The sequence below is a fragment of the Zonotrichia albicollis genome, chromosome 27, assembly GCF_047830755.1.
Source record: "Zonotrichia albicollis isolate bZonAlb1 chromosome 27, bZonAlb1.hap1, whole genome shotgun sequence".
NCBI lineage: Eukaryota > Metazoa > Chordata > Aves > Passeriformes > Passerellidae > Zonotrichia > Zonotrichia albicollis.
The window spans coordinates 1,825,294-1,847,359 of record NC_133845.1 but is presented as its reverse complement, the minus strand read 5'-3'; positions in this window follow the sequence as shown (position 1 = coordinate 1,847,359).

Sequence of the window (22,066 nt, the reverse complement as noted above, 5' to 3'; positions counted from 1 at the left end):
ACCTCCCCACATCAGCTCCTCCCTTAGAAACAGAGCTGCAGAGAAAATAATCTGTATTTTACAGTTTAATGGAAATACAATCTATATATTAGATATAAGTCTATATTATATGGTTTAATATCAATCTATATATTAGATATAAATAATAAATAATATATGATATATAATCTATTTACTGATATATAATATATATAAATACAATCTATATAAATACAATCTACATATTAGATATAAATCTGTATTATATAGTTCAATATAAATACAATCTATATATTAGATATAAATCTGCATTATATAGTTTAACATCAATCTATATATTAGATATAAATAATAATAAATAATATATGATATATAATCTATTTACTATATACAAAATATCTATAAATACAATCTAAATATAAATACAACATAAATACAATCTATATAAATACATATAGAAATATAGATATATATATATATGAATACAATCTATATAAATACAATCTACATATTAGATATAAATCTGTATTATATAGTTCAATATAAATACAATCTATATATTAGATATCAATAATAATAAATAATATATTATATAGAATCTATTTACTGATGTATATATAAATACAATCTATATAAATACAATCTACATATTAGATATAAATCTGTATTATATAGTTCAATATAAATACAATCTATATATTAGATATCAATAATAATAAATAATATATTATATATAATCTATTTACTTATATATAATATATATAAATACAATCTATATAAATACAATCTATATATTAGATATAAATCTGTATTATATAGTTTAACATCAATCTATATATTAGATATAAATAATAATAAATAATATATGATATAGAATCTATTTACTATATCTAAAATATCTATAAATACAATCTATGTAAATACAATGTAAATATAAATACAACATGATACAATCTATATAAATACATATATAAATATGGATATGTATATATATATAAATACATACATGAATACAATCTATATAAATACAATCTGTATATTAGATATAAATCTATATTATATAGTTCAATATAAATACATTCTATATATTAGATATCAATAATAATAAATAATATATGATATATAATCTATTTACTATACATAAAATATCTATAAATACAATGTAAGTATAAATACAACATAAATACAATCTATATAAATACACATATAAATATAGATATGTATATATATAAATATATATATTGATACAATCTATATAAATACATTCTATATATTAGATATCAATAATAATAAATATATGATATATAATCTATTTACTATATATAAAATGTATATAAATACAATGTAAATATAAATACAACACAAATACAATCTATATAAATACACATATAAATATAGATATGTGTATATATATAAATATATATATGAACACAATCTATATAAATACAATCTATATTTTAATCTGTAATCTATATATTAGATATAAATCTATGTCATATAGTTCAATAGAAATACAATCTATATATTAGATATAAATAATAAATAATATATTATATATAATCTTTTTACTATATATAATATATATAATATATAGTAAATGATAATGTTATTATATATAGAATACATGGATATATTATATATTATTGTATAATACTGTATAATATATTCTAATAATATAGAATATATTTTAAAATATTTAGATGTTTTATTGCATTTCATTGTAATTATTTTATTATATATTAAAAGATTTTAATATCTTTTATATTATATTTTATTTTGTATATATAAAATAAAAAGATAAAATATAATATAAATATAATAAAGCAAAAAGATAAAATATAATGTAAAATATATATAATATTTTATATTATATTTTATCATTTTACTCTATTTTATTTTTATTATTTTAACCTGTTTAAATAGTATGTATCTTAAAATATTATATATTATATTTTATTTTTATATTCGATATTGTTATAATTATTTATATATATAAAAATAATAAGCATTTTAAAATATTTTATATTTTATTTTTATATTTTAATCTATCTATCTATGAAACATTCCTGTTTTAAAAACACAACACAGAGCCGTGGCATTTGGATAAATTCTGAGCTCTCTTTGGCCTCCATCCCCATCTGTTTTAATTTCAATCGTGACTCAGCTGCTTTTCAGGGCTACCTCAAAATAACCAATCTGTTAATAACCAATCTATTAATCTGGGCTGCTTTTTGTTTTTCTAGCACAGAAATCCAACCAAGCGCTTTGGCTCCGTCCCAAAGTCACGGCCCAGCCTTTCCCCAGAAATTGTAAAAATTATTTCAGCGTTTATCCAGCTCCTCCTTGCGGGATTGCAAACAAGGGTTGTGTAAATAAAACCTCCTGGAGCAGAGCCAAATCCTGCTCTGAGTGATACCCGGAGAGGGAAGTTTATGTGGGAAAAAATAAGAGTTTCTAGGCTGTTCTTTTAGCCCATTTAATGGGGTAAAATTCAATTTCATTTCAATACAGGCTCATCAAATATTTGCACTCAACGTATTCCACTTGTGGCTCCTTTTGCTGAGAAATTTCTCTGAAATTTTACAGAGAAATAGGACAAAAATTTGGCTTATCTTACTTGCTAGCTCTGGGTCTCACTGACAAATCAGGGCCTGCTTGTTCACATGCTGTGGAATTATTAAATCATTTCAAAGGCTGATGGCCAGGAAGGAAAATAGATTAAAACAGCTAAAATTAGCTAAAATTTGCTCTAAAATAGCTTAAAGTAGCTAAAAAATAAAAATAAAAAATGTGGAATCAAATTCCTGTTTCCCATCCTGCAGGGAGCCAGGCTGCCCTCTGCTGTAGCAATAACACCGAGCTGCAGAAATCCTGCCCAAATTTGGGTTTGCCACCTCCAAAACCCCCCAAAATCCTCCCAAACCAGGTCCCTGAATTGCACTGTGAATTTTAAAAACCACAGGGGGAAATCCAGCTGTGGATAATTAATTTTTCATAGCAAATTCCAAAAATACGCTCATTTCTTGTCAGATTTTTGCTTTAGGCTGCGGAGATTGTGGTGAGAATATCCCAAAATCACGGCTGATCCCACATTTCCTGGTGGGAAATGGATTTGTGGGGTGGGGAAAATGGTAAATGGGGTAAATGGGGCAAATAGGGTAAATGAGGAAAATGGGGTAAATGGGGATTTGTGGGCTTAGGTAAATGGGATAAATGAGGATTTGTTACTGGGGAAAGTGGTAAATGGGGTAAATGGTAAATATAGTAAATGTAGATTTGTGGACTGGGGTAAATGGGGTAAATGGTAAATGAGGTAAATAAGGATTTGTGGACTGGGGGAAATGGTAAATGAGGTAAATGAGGCAAATTGAGTAAATGAGGGTTTGTGGACTGGGGTAAATGGTAAATGAGCTAAATGGGGCAAATGGTAAATGGGGTAAAAATGAGGATTTGTGGCCTGGGGTAAATGAAATAAATGGGGTAAATGTGGATTTGTGGACTGAGGTAAATAGTAAATGGGATAAATGGGGAAAATGAGGATTTGTGGACTGAGGTAAGTGGTAAATGAGGTAAATGGGGTAAATGTGGATTTGTGGACTGAGGTAAAGGGTAAATGGGGTAAAATAGGATTTGTAGCCTGGGGTAAATGAGGATTTGTGCACTGGGCTAAATGGGGTAAATGAGGTTAATGGGGCAAATGGTAAATGGGGTAAATGAGGATTTGTGGACTGGGGAAAATGGTAAATGGGGTAAATGAGGATTTGTAGACTGGGGTAAATGGGGTAAATGAGGATTTGTGGACTGGGGAAAATGGTAAATGGGGTAAATGAGGATTTGTAGACTGGGGTAAATGGGGTAAATGAGGGTTTGTGGACTGGGGTAAATGGGGTAAATGAGGATTTGTGGACTGGGGAAAATGGTGTAGATGGTAAATGAGGTAAATTGAGTAAATGAGGGTTTGTGGACTGAGGTAAATGATAAATGGGGTAAATAAGGATTTGTGGACTGGGGAAAATGAGGTAAATGGGGTAAATGCAGTAAATGGGGTAAAGGAGGATTTGTGGGCTGAGGTAAACGAAGTAAACGGGGTAAATGAGGATTTTCCAAACCAAGGGTTGCTCTGGGGACCCTGGCCCAGGAGCAAACTCCATCACCCCAACCAGCCCTTCCCTGGCCTTATTCCACAGGAATATTCCTGGTAGGGCAGGGCTGTCTCTGCTCTGTGGCCTGTGGGGCTCAGGTAACTCCCATCAATATTTCACACCAATCTTTTCACTCTCCCTGCCATGAAATATTCAGCAGGGCAGGAAAGCTCTCCTCACCCCGCAGTGCTCACCCTCTCTGGCAGCTCAGGCTGCTCAGGGCAGTAAATCCATGGCCCTTTTCCTCTTCTTTTTCTCTCTTTTTCCAGCCTTGCCTGGCATCGAGGGGGGAACACAACCTCAAAATGATCCGGAGTGCCCGAGTGGGGTTCGCTGCAAAGGAGGGGAGCAGAGCCTGCCAGCCTGCCCAGCAGGTAAATGGGGATAATTGAGCTGATTTTTTGCTTCTCTGTCACATATTCTGCAATAAAAATGCAGCCAGGTTGAATTGTGCTACAGTAATTCTCAGATAATTGATTGGGTTTGATGAAATTCAGGTGGAAAGAGGTAAAAATCTTGGACAGCAAATGCAGGGCACAGGATTTTATTGTCATAAAATATTGTCCTAAAATATTGTCAGTGTCCATCACATCTCAAAAGACCTCCTTTCTGCATCATGCAATCGAATTATGTTTAATATATTTTTATTACAATATTTCATTGTTTAATATATTTTTATTTCAATATGTTTAACGATGTTTAATATATTTGCATTACAACATTTCAATACTGAATGTATATGAAATAAACACAATATTGAAATATATTCAATATTCAATATGTGAAGTATATTCTATAATTATTAATGTAGATTCAGTATATATTAAATATAGATTGAATTTCATATATAATATTAGATGTTACACATTTTATATAATATATATTTTATATATAATATATTTTTGGTTTATATATAATATATAATATATAATATATAATATATAATATATAATATATAATATATAATATATAATATATAATATATAATATATTATATAATATACAATATATAATATGTAATATATAATTTTATGTGTTGTAAAATTAATATCTAGTATCTAATTATATATTATACAATTAATATATTTTATCTATTTTGCATATATTATACATTATACATTATACATTATACATTATATATTATATATTATATATTATATATTATATATTATATATTATATAATTAATAATTATATATTATGGAATTCATATTAGATATACAAAATCTATTCACCAGTAAATGATATACTTCAAACATCCAAACTAGGGAATATTTTGGTTACAGCAGGATGCATTTAACTAATTTATAACCAAAACACCCCTCAATATCTAAGCTGCAAACTCATCCATTCCAGCTGCTTTGCAGGGGTAAAACTGACAGGAATGTTTTGCTGTTCCCAGGGTATTTCTGCCCCGGAGGGAACAGCTCGGTGCCAGTGCCGTGCCCACCAGGGACCTTCAGCTCGGCCGGGGCAGCGGTGCCATCCCTGGGATGCCAACCCTGCCCCAAAGGTTTCTTCAACCCCAGGGATGGACAGAGCTCCTGCCAACCCTGCCCTGAGGGATTCTTCAGCCCCAGAGATGGACAGAGCTCCTGCCAACCCTGCCCCGAGGGATTCTTCAGCCCCAGGGATGGACAGAGCTCCTGCCAACCGTGCCCCGAGGGATTCTTCAACCCCAGAGCCGGACAGAGCTCCTGCCAACCCTGCCCCGAGGGATTCTTCAGCCCCAGGGATGGACAGAGCTCCTGCCAACCGTGCCCCAAGGGGTTCTTCAACCCCAGAGCCGGACAGAGCTCCTGCCTGCCCTGCCCCGAGGGATTCTTCAGCCCCAGAGCCGGACAGAGCTCCTGCCTGCCCTGCGGCTCCGGGGCTGTGCAGCCGGCAGAGGGACAGAGCACCTGCGTGTGCCTGGGGCCAGGACAGGTGTATCAGGTATGGTCTGGGCCGTGAGAGGTGTACCAGGTGTGTGTGAGCAGCTCTGGGTGTGCTCCCTGCCAGGACAGGTGTACCAGGTGTGTGTGAGCAGCTCTGTGTGTGCCCCAGGCCAGGACAGAATCACACAGAGTCACAGAATCACAGGATCTCAGTGTCACAGAATCACAAGTTCCAGTTATGAGTGAGCACCTGTGAGTGCCCTCGGCCAGGACAGAATCACACAGAAACACACAGAATCACAGAGATGCAGAATCTCAGAATCACAAAATCTCAGAATCTCAGAATCACAAAATCTCAGAATCTCAGAATCACAGAATCTCACAATCTCAAAAACGCAGAATCACAGGATCTCAGAGACACAGAATCACAAGTTCCAGGTATGGCTGAGCACCTGTGAGTGCCTGGGACCAGGACAGGCGCTCCGGGTATGTGTGAGAAGCTGGGGCAGCAGCTCTAAGTAATAAAATTCACAGCCACAGAGTCACAGAATCAGAGAATCACAGAGTCACAGGATCTCAGAGAGGCAGAACCTCAGAATCACAAAATCTCAGAATCTCACAATCTCAAAAACGCAGAATCACAGAATCTCAGAATCACAAAATCTCAGAATCTCACAATTTCAAAAACGCAGAATCACAGAATCTCAGAGACGCAGAACCTCAGAATCACAAAATCTCAGAATCTCAGAATCACAGAATCTCACAATCTCAAGAATGCAGAATCACAGAATCTCAGAATCTCAAAAATGCAGAATCACAGAATCTCAGAATCACAAAATCTCAGAATCACAAAATCTCAGAATCTCAGCATCACAGAATCTCAGAGTCACACAATCACAGAGTCACACAGTCACACAATCAAACTGTGGAAGGTTTGGGGTGGCGTGTGGGCACCATATTTACAAATACTCTGATTTTCTCATGGTGGCACCAATGCTCCTGGGCAGGTTTGGGGCAGTGTGTGGTACCATATCTATAAATATTCTGAATTTCTCATGGGGGCATCAATGCTCCCCATTCCTCAGCAGGTTTGGGGTGGCGTGTGGACACCATATTTACAAATATCCTGAATTTCTCGTGGTGGCACCAATGCTCCCGGGCAGGTTTGAGGCAGTGTGTGGCACCATATCTATAAATGTTCTGAATTTCTCATGGTGGCACCAATGCTCCCCAGCAGGGTTGGGGTGATGTGTGGCACCAACCTTGGGTCCCCCAAAGCCGTGTTTGCGTTTCCAGCCCCGGGACTCCCTGTGCACGTGTCCCCCCGGGTTCCGGAGCGCGGGCAGGGATGGCAGCGCCTGTGCCAGCAGATCCTACCCCGTGTGCCGCCCGCCGGCCTCCCGCAGCCAGGACGGGCAGTGCCTGACCCGGCGGGCGTGGGCTCGCTACTGCTCACAGAAGGTATTGGGGTTTTGAATTTTAATTTATTTTAATTTAATTTTAATTTGGTTTTTATTAAATCCCCCAAAACCAGGCAGAAAATACCCCAAAAAACCAAAATCCCCAAGCTCTCCCTTCACAGGGCACACCCAGCATGGTACTCAAGGGTTATTTGTATTTTCTGAGGTGGTTTTCCCTCTTTTCCAGATTTAGGAATCTAGAAGGTATTAAGATTTTTTTTTAATTTTTCCTTTTATAAATCCCCCAAAATCAGGCAGAAAATACCCCAAGAAAGAAAAATCCCCAAGCTCTCCCTTCCCAGGGCACCCCAGTGTGGTACTCAAGGGTTATTTGTGTTTTCTGAGGAGGTTTTCCCTCTTTTCTTGCTTTAGGAATCCACAAGATATTAAGATTTTTTTAATTTTGCCTTTTATAAATCCCCCAAAACCAGGCAGAAAATACCCCAAAAAAGCAAAATCCCCAAACTCTCCCTTCCCAGGGCACTCCCAGCATGGTACTCAAGAGTTATTTGTATTTTCATAGGAGGTTTTCCCTCTTTTCCAGATTTAGGAATCTAGAAGATATTAAGATTTTTTTTTTAATTTTTATTTCTATAAATCCCCCAAAATCCGGCAGAAAATACCCCAAAAAAAAGCAAAATCCCCAAACTCTCTCTTCCCAGGGCACCCCAGCATGGTACTCAAGGGTTATTTGTGTTTTCTGAGGAGGTTTTGCCTCTTTTCCAGATTTAGAAACTCACAACATATTCCCTATTTATTTTTTTAGGTTTTTTTTAATTAAATCCCCAAACCAGGCAGAAAATACCCCAAAAAAGCAAAATTCCCAAGCTCTCCCTTCACAGGGCATCCCAGCATGGTACTCAAGGGTTATTTGTGTTTTCTGAGGAGGATTTCCCTCTTTTCCAGCTTTAGGAATCTAGAAGATATTAAGATTTTTTTTTTAATTTTTATTTCTATAAATCCCCCCAAAACCAGGCAGAAATTACCCCAAAAAAAAGCAAAATTCCCAAGCTCTCCCTTCACAGGGCACTCCCAGCATGGTACTCAAGGGTTATTTGTATTTTCTGAGGAGGTTTTCCCTCTTTTCTTGCTTTAGGAATCCACAAGATATTAAGATTTTTTTTTTTTAATTTTTCCTTTTATAAATCCCCCAAACCAGGCAGAAAATACCCCAAAAAAGCAAAATTCCCAAGCTCTCCTTTCACAGGGCTCCCCAGTGTGGTACTCAAGGGTTATTTGTATTTTCTGAGGAGCTTTTGCCTCTTTTCCAGATTTAGAAACTCACAACATATTCCCTCTTTATTTTTTTAGTTTTTTTTAATTAAATCCCCAAACCAGGCAGAAAATACCCCAAAAAAAAGCAAAATTCCCAAGCCTTCCCTTCTTAGGGCACTACCAGCATGGTACTCAAGAGTTATTTGTATTTTCTGAAGAGGTTTTCCCTCTTTTCTCGCTTTAGGAATCTAGAAGATATTAAGATTTTTTTTTTTAATTTTTCCTTTTATAAATCCCCCAAAACCAGGCAGAAAATACCCCAAAAAAGCAAAATTTCCAAACTCTCCTTTCACAGGGCATCCCAGTGTGGTACTCAAGAGTTATTTGTGTTTTCTGAGGAGGTTTTCCCTCTTTTCTCGCTTTAGGAATCTAGAAGATATTAAGATTCTTTTTTTAAATTTTTATTTCTATAAATCCCTAAAAACCAGGCAGAAAATACCCCAAAAAAGCAAAATTTCCAAACTCTCTCTTCACAGGGCACACCCAGCATGGTACTCAAGGGTTATTTGTGTTTTCTGAGGAGCTTTTGCCTCTTTTCCAGATTTAGAAACTCACAACATATTCCCTTTTTATTTTTTTAGGTTTTTTTAATTAAATCCCCCAAAACCAGGCAGAAAATACCCCAAAAAAGCAAAATTCCCAAGCCCTCCCTTCTTAGGGCACTACCAGCATGGTACTCAAGAGTTATTTGTATTTTCTGAGGAGGTTTTCCCTCTTTTCTCACTTTAGGAATCCACAAGATATTAAGATTATTTTTTTTTAATTTTTCCTTTTATAAATCCCCCGAAACCAGGCAGAAAATACCCCAAAAAAACAAAATTTCCAAACTCTCTCTTCCCAGGGCACCCCTGTGTGGTACTCAAGGGTTATTTGTATTTTCTGAGGAGGTTTTCCCTCTTTTCCAGATTTAGGAATCCACAAGATATTAAGATTTTTTTAATTTTTCCTTTTATAAATCCCCCAAAACCAGGCAGAAAATACCCCAATAAAGCAAAATTTCCAAACTCTCCCTTCCCAGGGCACCCCAGTATGGTACTCAAGGGTTATTTGTATTTTCTGAGGAGGTTTTGCCTCTTTTCCAGTTTTAGGAACACAAAACATATTAAGTTATTTTTTTATTTTAATTTTTTTTTTTGTTAAATCCCCAAACCAGGCAGAAAATACCCCAAAAAAAGCAAAATTCAAAATTCCCAAGCTCTCCTCCCTTCCCAGGGCTGGTGCTCCAGGGTTATTTGTGATTTCAGAGGAGGTTTTGCTTCTTTTCCAGCTTTAGGAAATTCTGTTTTTTGGTTGTTTTCCCTTTTTCCCCAGGTCTGCGCTGAGCCCAGGGATTTCCAGGGCTATGACAAAGTCCTGGGGCTCTGCATTTGTCACTCGGAGAGCCTGGAGAGGATTTGCAATTCCCAGTGCAGAAAACGCCAAAAATCCATTTTACAGCTCTCCTGTGCAGAGAAAAAACCTCAGCTTCTCATCACCCACAGCAACGGCAGCAAGGTGAGAAAAATTCTGATTTTCTGCCTCCCTCTCTTCTCCCTGGCTCTGCCCCTCCTTCCTTTTCTGCTCAGAAAATCCTGGAATGCAACAACAAAAATAAATCCATAAATGTTTTTTTTCTATTTCACACATAAATGCTTTTTAATTCTGGTTTAACCGTGAAAAAACAGAAAAAAAAAAATCTGAATTATTTTTCTTTCAGACGGTTGTTTTCTTAGAAAACTTGAGGAAAATTCTACCAAGACCAAATTTTTCTTTGGAAGATTTTTGTGCTGCAGGAGAACAAACCCACCCAGCGCACATTGTGGAGATGAGCGGTGAGGGAAATTAATTATTGGGGTGTTTAATGGGGTTTGCGCACAAAAAAGCATTTTTGTGGGGTGCAAAACACAAATAATGAGAAATCTCCAGGTTTATTCCTGAGAAAATGTAAATTAGCACTGCACACAAAATTTATCCTGCTCGGTGTCAGAATATTCATTTGAAATTTGTGTATTTCTAATGGAAATTTGTGTATTTCCAAAGGAAAGTTGTGGATTTCCAGTAGGAAAAATATTCAGGTGTTTCCTTCCTAAATTACAATAAACAGAGCTGGAATCCATTCTCAGCTCCTTTGCCTCTACTGATTTTAATGTAATTATTTTTAATTAATTTATTCTTTTTTAAATGTGTATATTTTACCAATTTGAATTTTGCCAAGTAAAATTCAAAGGAGTTAAAAAAAGATTTCCCTCAGAATTCCAGATCCAGGCCAAAAATCACAAATGGCACAGACAGAACATTGAATCCCAGCATCAGAAAAATCTCATTTCCCCCTGTGAGGGTTCATTGATTTCAACCAAAGGTTTTAATTAAAAAAAAACCAATTCAATTATAATTAAAATTTAATTTTAAAAGGCCCAAACATTTTCAGAACTGCCCTAGAATGAGAGGAATGTGCTGAAAATGCTCCTGTTTGGGTTGAGAGCTTGGGGGCTTTGCTGAGCAGATGTTCCGGAAGGAAAAGCAAAATTCAGAAAAGCAAAATTCAAAAATTCGCGGTGAAAACCAGAAATTATTTTTATTTTTTTGTGCCTCTCCAGGGAAAGGATTTTTGGGGGTTTATAACCCTGACCCTCAATTAATCCACGAGCTCCTGGTGCAGGATGAGGATTCGGCAGCTCAGGAAATGAATCCTCCCCCAGCAGCTGCCCCAGGTGAGATCTGCAAAGCTCCGCAATTTGGGTTTAATAAAAATTAATTTAACGATTAATTTTAATTAATTGTTAACAATTAATTAAAAACAGCATCTAACAGCATCTAATTCCCTCAGAAAATGCAAAAAAAGCAGAATTCAATGCACCCATGCTGCTCTCGAGCTCCTGCTGGGGCTTATATACATATAATTTTTATTATTTATTTTAAGGTATTTAGAAATGTCTCTATTTTTAATTTTTATATTTTTATATTTTTATATTTTTATATTTTTATATTTTTATATTTTTATATTTTTATATTTTTATATTTTTATATTTTTATATTTTTATATTTTTATATTTTTAAATATTTATATTATGCAGGCAATATAAGGTATATAAAATTAAATATTTTTATTATATAAAAAGTTATACTTGTATATATATAGGTTTTTTATATATATAGTTTTATATATATATAAACTATATATATAACTATATGTATTTTATATATATAATTATATATATAATTATATATAGTATATAATATGTATACTATATATATTATATACTCTATTTAATATCTATAGTATATATATAGTATAAATATATATAAAACTATATTTATATATAAAACCATATATAATTTTTATGTATATATAATTAAATATTTTATATATAAAATTAAATTTTCATATATATATATATATGGTTTTATAGATGTAGTTTTATATATAATATGTATACAAAACTATATTTATATATAGATATATAACTATATGCAATTTTTATGTATATATGATTATATACATATAATTATATGTATATAGTTATATACATATATAACTATATATTCATATTCACATATATTTATATACTATATTTATATTGTATATAAATATATATGAAAAACTATATATATAACTATATATAATTTTATATATATAATTAAATATTATTATTATATGTAAAATTAAATTTATATATATAGGTTTGCTATATATAGTTATATATATTAAAGTTATAGATATATAACTATATGTAATTTTCATGTATATATAATTATATATAGTATATGAATATATAAAACTATATTTATATATAAATATATATATAATTTTTATATATATAATTAAATATTATTATATGTAAAATTAAATTTACATATATAGGTTTGTTACATATATAGTTATATATATTAAAGTTATATATATAACTATATGTAATTTTCATGTATATATAATTATATATAGTATATGAATATATATAAAACTATATTTATATATATAATTTTTATGTATATATAATTATATATAGTATAAGAATACATAGAACTATATTTATATATATAATTTTTATCTATTGAAATTATATATAGTATATAAATGTATATAAAAACTATGTGTATATATATATAACTATATATCATTTTTATGTATATATAATTATATATAGTATATAAATGTATATAAAAACTATGTTTATACATATAACTATATATCATTTTATGTATATATAGCTAAATATTATTATATATAAAATTAAATTCACACATTGATATTGGGTTTTTAATATATATAGTCATGCCTTTAATTATACATATATTATTTATTTACGAGTGTTTAGAAATAGATATTTTTGAGTTTTATGTTTTTATTTTGGTGTTTTTAAATTTTATGTATTTATTAATCGATTTTATTTATTTATTTATTTATTTATTTATTTACATTCTGAATTGATGTAGTTTTATGGATTTATGAATAGAAAATGGGATTTCTGTCTCCTGTCCCTGCTCTGTGCTCCCCCAGGTGCCCCCAGCCCCGCCGGGTGCAGGGAGCGAACCCGGAGCGCCCCGAATTCCACATTCCCGTTCTTGGGCATCCTGAACCCCATCGGCTGCACCGGCAGCGCCCTCACCCTGCTCTTCCTCTGCACCCCGCAGCACTTCCCCCAGTATGATGTGTGAGTACGGGCAGAACACCAAATTCTGCACAAAAATCCACCGAAATCCACACCAGAAATCCTGCACATTTTCCTTTGTGATGTGTGAGTACAGGCAAAATATAAAATTCTGCACAAAAATTCACACAATTCCCAGAAATCCTGCACATTTTCCTTTATGTGTGAGTACAGGCAAAACATCAAATTCTGCACAAAAATCCACACAATTCCCAGAAATCCTGCACATTTTCCTTTATGTGTGAGTACAGCCAGAAAATACAGGAATTTCACACCAGCCCCCAAAAATCCTGCACATTTCCCTGTCTATGATGTGTGAGTACGGGCAGGACACCAAATTCTGCACAAAAATCCACCCAATTCCCAGAAATCCTGCACATTTTCCTTTGTGATGTGTGAGTACAGGCAAAACATCAAATTCTGCACAAAAATCCACCCAATTCTGCACCAGCCACCAGAAATTGCACATTTTCCTTTACCATGTGTGAGTACGGCCAAACCATAAAATTCTGCACAAAAATTCACACAATTCCCAGAAATCCTGCACATTTTCCTTTGTGATGTGTGAGTACAACCAAACCATAAAATTCTGCACAAAAATCCACACAAATTCACACCAGAAATCCTGCACATTTTCCAGCACAGAACTGAAAGGAAACACAACAAGGAACAGGAAAATTCTCATTTTTAAACATAATTCCGTGTATTTTTACAGAGGGTAGGAAGCAGTATTTAAATCATTAAGAAATTCACATTTATTTATTTATTTGTTCCTCATTAAGAGATTCACACTTATTTATCCCTCATCACCCCAGAGCAATTTCCTCTTATATGATTTGTATATAAATCCAAAACCATAAAACTTCTCAACTCATTTCATATCAGCCGTGAATTTATACATGGAACAACCAATGGAATTTGTACGTGGAATAAAAAATTGAATTTACACATGGAATCATAAATTGAATTTTTACATGGAACAATAAATGGAATTTGTACATGGAATAAAAAATTGAATTTACACACGGAATAATAAATTGGATTTATACATGGAATAATAAATGGAATTTGTACGTGGAATAAAAAATTGAATTTACACATGGAATCATAAATTGAATTTGTACATGGAATAAAAAATTGAATTTACACATGGAATCATAAATTGAATTTTTACATGGAACAATAAATGGAATTTGTACATGGAATAAAAAATTGAATTTACACACGGAATAATAAATTGGATTTATACATGGAATAATAAATGGAATTTGTACGTGGAATAACGAATTGAATTTACACACGGAATGGTGAATTGAAATTATACATGGAATAACAAATGGAATTTATACTGGAATGGTGAATTGAATTTATACATGGAATAAATTTACACATGGAATCATAAATTGAATTTATACATGGAATAACAAATGGAATTTACACATGGAATGATGAATTGAATTTACATATGGAATAACAAATGGAATTTGTACTTGGAATAAAAAATGCAATTTATACATAGAATAGCAAATTGAATTTATACTGGAATGGTGAATTGAATTTATACATAGAATAAATTTGTACATGGAATAACAAATTGAATTTACACACGGAATGGTGAATTGAATTTATACATTCACACACGCAATAACAACTCTGAATTTATAAATCTCCGCCCATTTATCAGATTTATTTCATTAAAATAATACAAATAACAGGATTTATTTTTTTTTTTTGTATTTTCCCTCCTAGAGACAACCTGTTCAACACAAATGCAGAATTCGACTGGGGAGATTTCCGGATGCTGAGGGAGGAAATGGGAGAAATTCCCCGAAATTCCCCGAAATTCCTTATTTTCCTTTTCCAGTTCCGGGCCCCCGGCACCTACGTGCTCCAGCTGAGCAGCAACAAGCACAAGAGAATGGTTGGCACCCAGAAAATCCTGATTTTTATTTAGAATTTCCCCCAAATTATAAATTATAATTTATAAAGTTATCTATGAAATTAGAAAGCATTTTGTGGTCCAGGTGAAAGATTGGAAGCTGCAAAAATAACAGTGAGCATCTTTTGATATCGTCTTTTTTTATAGAAATAAATGGGAGAAATAAAGAAATTCCTGCAAATCTGACGGCGTAAAAGCAAAAACTTAAATTATTACAAGCAGATGATATTACGAATAATTACAAATTGAAATAATTACAAATATGAAATTGTGATGTCGTGCAGTACCTGAGGGTGATGCCACAAAACCCTAACAGGATTTCTGGCTTTGTACCCAGAAAAATCTTAATTTTTTATTTATAATTATAAATAAACAGCAGAAAGCATGAAATAAATGGGAGAAATCAATAAATTCCTGCAGATTTGACAGTGTAAGTGCAAAAATGAATTGAAATAATTATAAATATGAACTTGTGCTGTTGTGCAGTACTTCAGTGAGGGGACACAAGACCCTGACTGGATTTCTGGCTTTGTACCCAGAAAAATCCAAATTTTTTATTTAAAATTTCCCTCTTGGAAGTTTGGAAGCTGCAAAAACAATAGCGAGCATCTTTTTATTGGGGAAAAGGGGGCAATTCATGCAAATTGGACAGTGTAAGTGCCAAAAATGGATTTAAATAAATCTAAATTATAATTTTGTGTTGCCGTGCAGTACGTGAGGTGATGCCATTGGGGGACACAAAACCCTAACTGGATTTCTGACTTTTTCCTCAGAAAATCTAAAATTTTATTTATAATTTCCCACTTGGAAAAGCATTTTGTTCTCCAGATGAGTGTTTAGAAGCTGCAAATGCAGCAGCGAGCATGAAATAAATGGGAGAAATGAATAAATACCTGCAAGTTTGGCAGCACAAGTGTAAACATGAATTGAAAAAATTATAAATATAAGATGCCAGTGGGGGGACACAAAACCTTAACTGGATTTCTGGCTTGGTACCCAGAAAATCTAAATTTTTTATTTATAATTTACCTTTTGTAGGAGGATTTTGTGCTCCAGGTGAGAGTTTAGAAGCTGCAAAAGCAGCAGCGAGCATGAAATAAATGGGAGAAATGAATAAATACCTGCAAGTTTGGCAGCGCAAGTGCAAACATTAATTGAAATAATTATAAATATAATTTTGTGTCTCCGTGCAGTACGTGAGGTGATGCCATTGGGGGACACACATCCTAACTGGATTTCTGGCTTTGTACAAGAAAATCTTAATTTTTTATTTATAATTTCCCTTTTGTAGACGAATTTTGTGCTCCAGATGAGAGTTTAGAAGCTGCAAAAGCAGCAGCGAGCATGAAATAAATGGAAGAAATTAATAAATACCTGCAAGTTTGACAGCGCAAGCGCAAAAATGAATTTAAATAATTCTAAATCCATTTTTGTATTGCCGTGCTGTACCTGAGGGTGATACCTGTTGGGGGACACACATCCTAACTCGATTTCTGGCTTTGTACCCCAAAAATCTTATTTTTTTATTTATAATTTGCCTCTTGGAAATGAACTTCATGCTCGAGATGAGAGTTTAGAAGCTGCAAAACCAGCAGAGAGCATGAAATAAATGGGAGAAATGAGTAAATTCCTGCAAGTTTGACAGTGTAAGTGCAAACATGAATTGAAATAATAACAATAAATCCAATTTGGTGTCCCCGCAGGTGGTGCGGGCGCTGCCCGCGGGCGCTCGGTGCCCGCAGGAGGGGCCGTTCCTGCCCGGCCGCCCCCGGTTCGCGGTGCCCGCGGGCATCGCCCGGGCCCGGCGGCTGCGGCTGCGCCCGGAGCGGGCGGCGCTGGGAGCGGCGGGGGCGGCGCTGCTGCTGCCGCTGGGGGGCGCCCTGGCGCTGGCCGTGAGTAGCGGAAATAAAATTCATTCAGCCCATTTCGTTAATAATTCATCTTCATTTCTTGGAGAATTGTTGGCAATTTTATTTGGAGTTTTTGTGAATTTTATTTTGAATTTTTGTGAATTTTATTATGAATTATTGGTGCCTTTTACTTCGAATTTTTGTCAATTTTATTCGAATTTTTGTGAATTTTATTTTGAATTTTTGGTGCCTTTCACTTTGAATTTTTGGCAATTTTATTTTAAATTTTTGTGAATTTTATTTTGCATTTTTGTCAATTTTATTTTGAATTTTTTGCGCCTTTTACTTTGAATTATTGTGAATTTTGTTTTGAATTTTTTGCGCCTTTTACTTTGAATTTTTATCAATTTTATTTTGAATTTTTGGTGCCTTTTCCTTCGAATTTTTGTGAATTTTATTTTGCATTTTTGTCAATTTTATTTTGAATTTTTTGCGCCTTTTACTTTGAATTATTGTGAATTTTATTTTGAATTTTTTGTGCCATTTACTTTGAATTTTTGTCAATTTTATTTTGAATTTTTGTCAATTTTATTTTGCCTTTTGGTGACTTTTATTTTGAATTTTTGGTGCCTTTTACTTCGAATTTTTGTGAATTTTATTTTGAAATTTGTGACTTTTATTTTAATATTTTTGGGACCTATTTTTGAATTTTTGTCAATTTCATTTGGAATTTTTGTCAATTTTATTTTGAATTTCTGCCCCTTTTACTTTGCATTTTTGTGACTTTTATTTTGAATTTTTTGCCCCTTCTACTTTGAATTATTGTGAATTTTATTTTGAATTTTTTGTGCCATTTACTTTGAATTTTTGTCAATTTTATTTTGAATTTTTGTCAATTTTATTTTGCCTTTTGGTGACTTTTATTTTGAATTTTTGGTGCCTTTTTACTTCGAATTTTTGTGAATTTTATTTTGAAATTTGTGACTTTTATTTTAATATTTCTGGGACTTATTATTGAATTTTTGTCAATTTTATTTTGAATTTTTGGTGCCGTTTACTTTGAATTAATGTAAATTTTATTTTGAATTTTTTGTGAATTTTACTTTGAATTTTTGTGAATTTTATTCCGAATTTTTGTGACTATTATTTTAATATTTTTGGGACGTATTATTGAATTTTTGTCAATTTTATTTTGAATTTTTGGTGACTTTCATTTTGAATTTTTGTGCCTTTTACTTTGAATTTTTGTCAATTTTATTTTGAATTTTTCTGAATTTTATTTTGAATTTTTTGTGCCTTTTACTTTGAATTTTTGTGAATTTTATTTTGCATTTTTGTGACTATTATTTTAATATTTTTTGGACCTATTTTTGAATTTTTGTCAATTTTATTTGGAATTTTTGTCAATTTTATTTTGAATTTTTGGTGCCGTTTACTTTGAATTATTGTGAATTTTATTTTGAATTTTTTGTGCCTTATATTTTGAATTTTTGTTAACTTTAATTCGAATGTTGGCGACTTTTAGTTCGAATTTTTGTGAATTTTATTTTGAATGTTTGTGACTTTCATTTTAATGTTTTTGTGTTAATATTTTTTATAATAAATAAATAATTGAATTTTCGTGACTTTTATTTCATTATTTTTATTTTTCTATTTTATATAATAATAAATAACTAATTGAATCTTTGGGCCTTTGATTTTGAATTTTCGTGACTTTTATTTTAATATTTTTATTTTTATATTTGATATAATAATAAATAAATGATTGAACCTTTGGGCCTTTTAGTTTGAATTTTTGTGACTTTTATTTCAATTTTTAAAATATTTTTTATAATAATAAATAAATAATTGAATTTTTGTGACTTTTAGTTTAATATTTTTATTTTTCTATTTTATATAATAATAAATAAATAATTGAACCTTTGGGCCTTTTATTGTGAATTTTTGTGACTTTTATTTCAATATTTTTTTAATATTTTTTATAATAATAAATAAATAATTGAATTTTCGTGACTTTTACTTTAATATTTTTATTTTTTATATGATAATGAATAAATAATTGAATCTTTGGGCCTTTGATTTTGAATTTTTGTGACTTTTATTTCAATATTTTTATTTTTCTATTTTATATGGTAATAAATAAATAATTGAATTTTCGTGACTTTTAGTTTGAATTTTATATTTTATATTTTATATTTTATATTTTATATTTTATATTTTATATTTTATATTTTAAATTTTATATTTTATATTTTATATTTTATGTGTTATATGTTATATGTTAGATATATAGCGTATACGTTATACGTTATACATTATATGTTATATGTTATATATGTTATATCTTATATATGTTATATGTTATATGTTATATGTTATATGTTATATGTTATAAGCTAGATTACATTTTAATAATATTTTTAATACCTTTATTTTGAATTTTGCGAATTTTAGTTTGAATTTTGCGAAATTAAGTTTGAATTCTGCGACTTTTATTTTGAATTCTGTGGCTTTTATTCGGAATATTTTGACTTTTATTTGGAATTTTCTTGACTTGTACTTTGAATTTTTGGCGAATTTTCTCTTGAGTTTCGTGAATTTTAATTTATTAATTTTTTTTAATTTAAATGTGAATTTCTTGCATTAACTGTGGATTTGCAGCGGCTGTGCCGGGGGCCGGGCTGGGCCCCGCGGGTTCTCCCCGGCCCCGCGTTCCGCCGGCGGCAGCTCCGCTCGGGCCGGGCCGGGTTCTCCCGCTCCGCTCCGGCCGCGTTCGGTGTGGGGAAACCGCAGCGGGCCGGGACAGGTCAGCAAAAACCCCTAAAAAACAAAAAATCCCTTGAAAAAACCCCAAAAAATCCCTAAAAAACACCCCAAAAATCTCTTTAAAATACCCCAAAAAAATCCCTTTAAAAACCCAAAAAAAATCCCTTTCAAATACCCCCAAAAAATCCCTAAAAACCCCCCAAAAATCCTTAGAATCCCAAAAAAAAAATCCCTAAAATCCCCCCAAAAAATCCCCTGAAAAAACCCCAAAAATCCCCTTAAAAAACCCAAAAAAATCCCTTTAAGAAACCCCCAAAAAATCTCTTTAAAATCCCCCCAAAAAATCCCCTAAAAAAACAAAAAAAAAATTCCCTAAAACCCCCCAAAAATCTCTTTAAAATCCCCCAAAAAAATCCCCTAAAAAACCCCAAAAAAATCCCTTTAAAAAACCCCCCAAAAATCCCTAAAAAAACCCCAAAAAATCCCTAAAACCCCCCCAAAAATCCCCTAAAAAACCCCCAAAAAATCCTTAGAATCCCCAAAAAAATCCCTTTAAAAAAAACCAAAAAAAACCCTAAAAAACCCCCAAAAAATCTCTTTAAAATACCGCCAAAAAATCCCCTTAAAAAACCCCAAAGAATCCCCTAAAAAAACCCCAAAAAATGTCTTTAAAGTCCCCCCAAAATCCCCTAAAAAACCCCAAAAAATCCCTAAAAAACACCCCAAAAATCCTTAGAATCCCCAAAAAAATCCCTTTAAAAACCCCCCAAAAAATCCCTAAAAACCCCCCATAAAATCCCCTAAAAAAACCCCAAAAAATCTCTTTAAAATCCCCCCAAAAAATCCCCTAAAAAACCCAAAAAATCTCCTAAAAAAACCCAAAAAAATCCCTAAAATCCCCCCCAAAAATCCCCTAAAAAAACCCCAAAAATCCCTTTAAAATACCCCAAAAAATCTCTTAAAATACCCCCAAAAAATCCCTAAAATCCCCAAAAAAATCCCTTTCAAATATCCAAAAAAAATCCCTAAAATCCCCCCAAAAAAACCCTAAAATACCCCAAAGAATCCCCTAAAAAAACCCCAAAAAATCGCTTTAAAATACCCACAAAAATCCCTTAAGAAACCCAAAAATATCCCTAAAAAACCCCCAAAAAATCCTTAGAATCCCCCCAAAAAATTCCCTAAAAAACCCCAAAAAAATCCCTTTAAAAAACCCCCAAAAAACCCCTCAAACCTCCCCTAAAAAAACCCCTAAAATCCCCCAAAAAATCCCCTTAAAAACCCCAAAAAATCCCTTTAAAACCCCCCCCATAAAATCCCTAAAACCCCCCTAAAAAAAACCCAAAAAATCTCTTTAAAATCCCCCCATAAAATCCCCTAAAAACCCCCAAAAAAATCCCTAAAAACCCCCCAAAAATCCCCTAAAAAAACCCCAAAAATCTCTTTAAAATACCCCCAAAAAATCCCTAACTCCCCCCAAAAAAATCCCTTTAAAAAACCCAAAAAAAATCCCTAAAATCCCCCAAAAAATCCCTAAAAACCCCCCCAAAAAAACCCTAAAATACCCCAAAGAATCCCCTAAAAAACCCCCGAAAAATCGCTTTAAAATACCCCCAAAAATCCCCTAAATAAAACCCAAAAAATTTCTTTAAAAAACCCCAAAAATCCCTAAAACCCCCACCCAAAATAACCCCCCTAAATCCCCCCTAAAAAAACCCTAAAATCCCCCAAAAAATCCCTTTAAAACCCCCCCATAAAAATCCCTAAACCCCCCCAAAAAACCCCTAATACCTCCCCCAAAAATCCCTATAAAAACCCACAAAATGCCTAAAAAATCTCCTAAAAATCCCTTTAAAAAACCAAAAAAAAAAAAATCCCTAAAATCCCCCCAAAAATCCGCCAAAAAAAACCCAAAAAATCCCTAAAAACCCCCAAAAATCCCTAAACCCCCCCCAAAAAAACCCTAAAACCTCCCCCAAAAATCCCTTTAAAAAACCCAAAAAAATGCCTTAAAAATCCCCTAAGAATTCCTTTAAAAAACCCCAAAAAATCCCTAAAATCCCCCCAAAAAATCCCCTAAAAAACCCCCCATAAAAATCCCTAAAAACCCCCCAAAAATCCCTAAACCCCCCCAAAAAAACCCTAAAACCT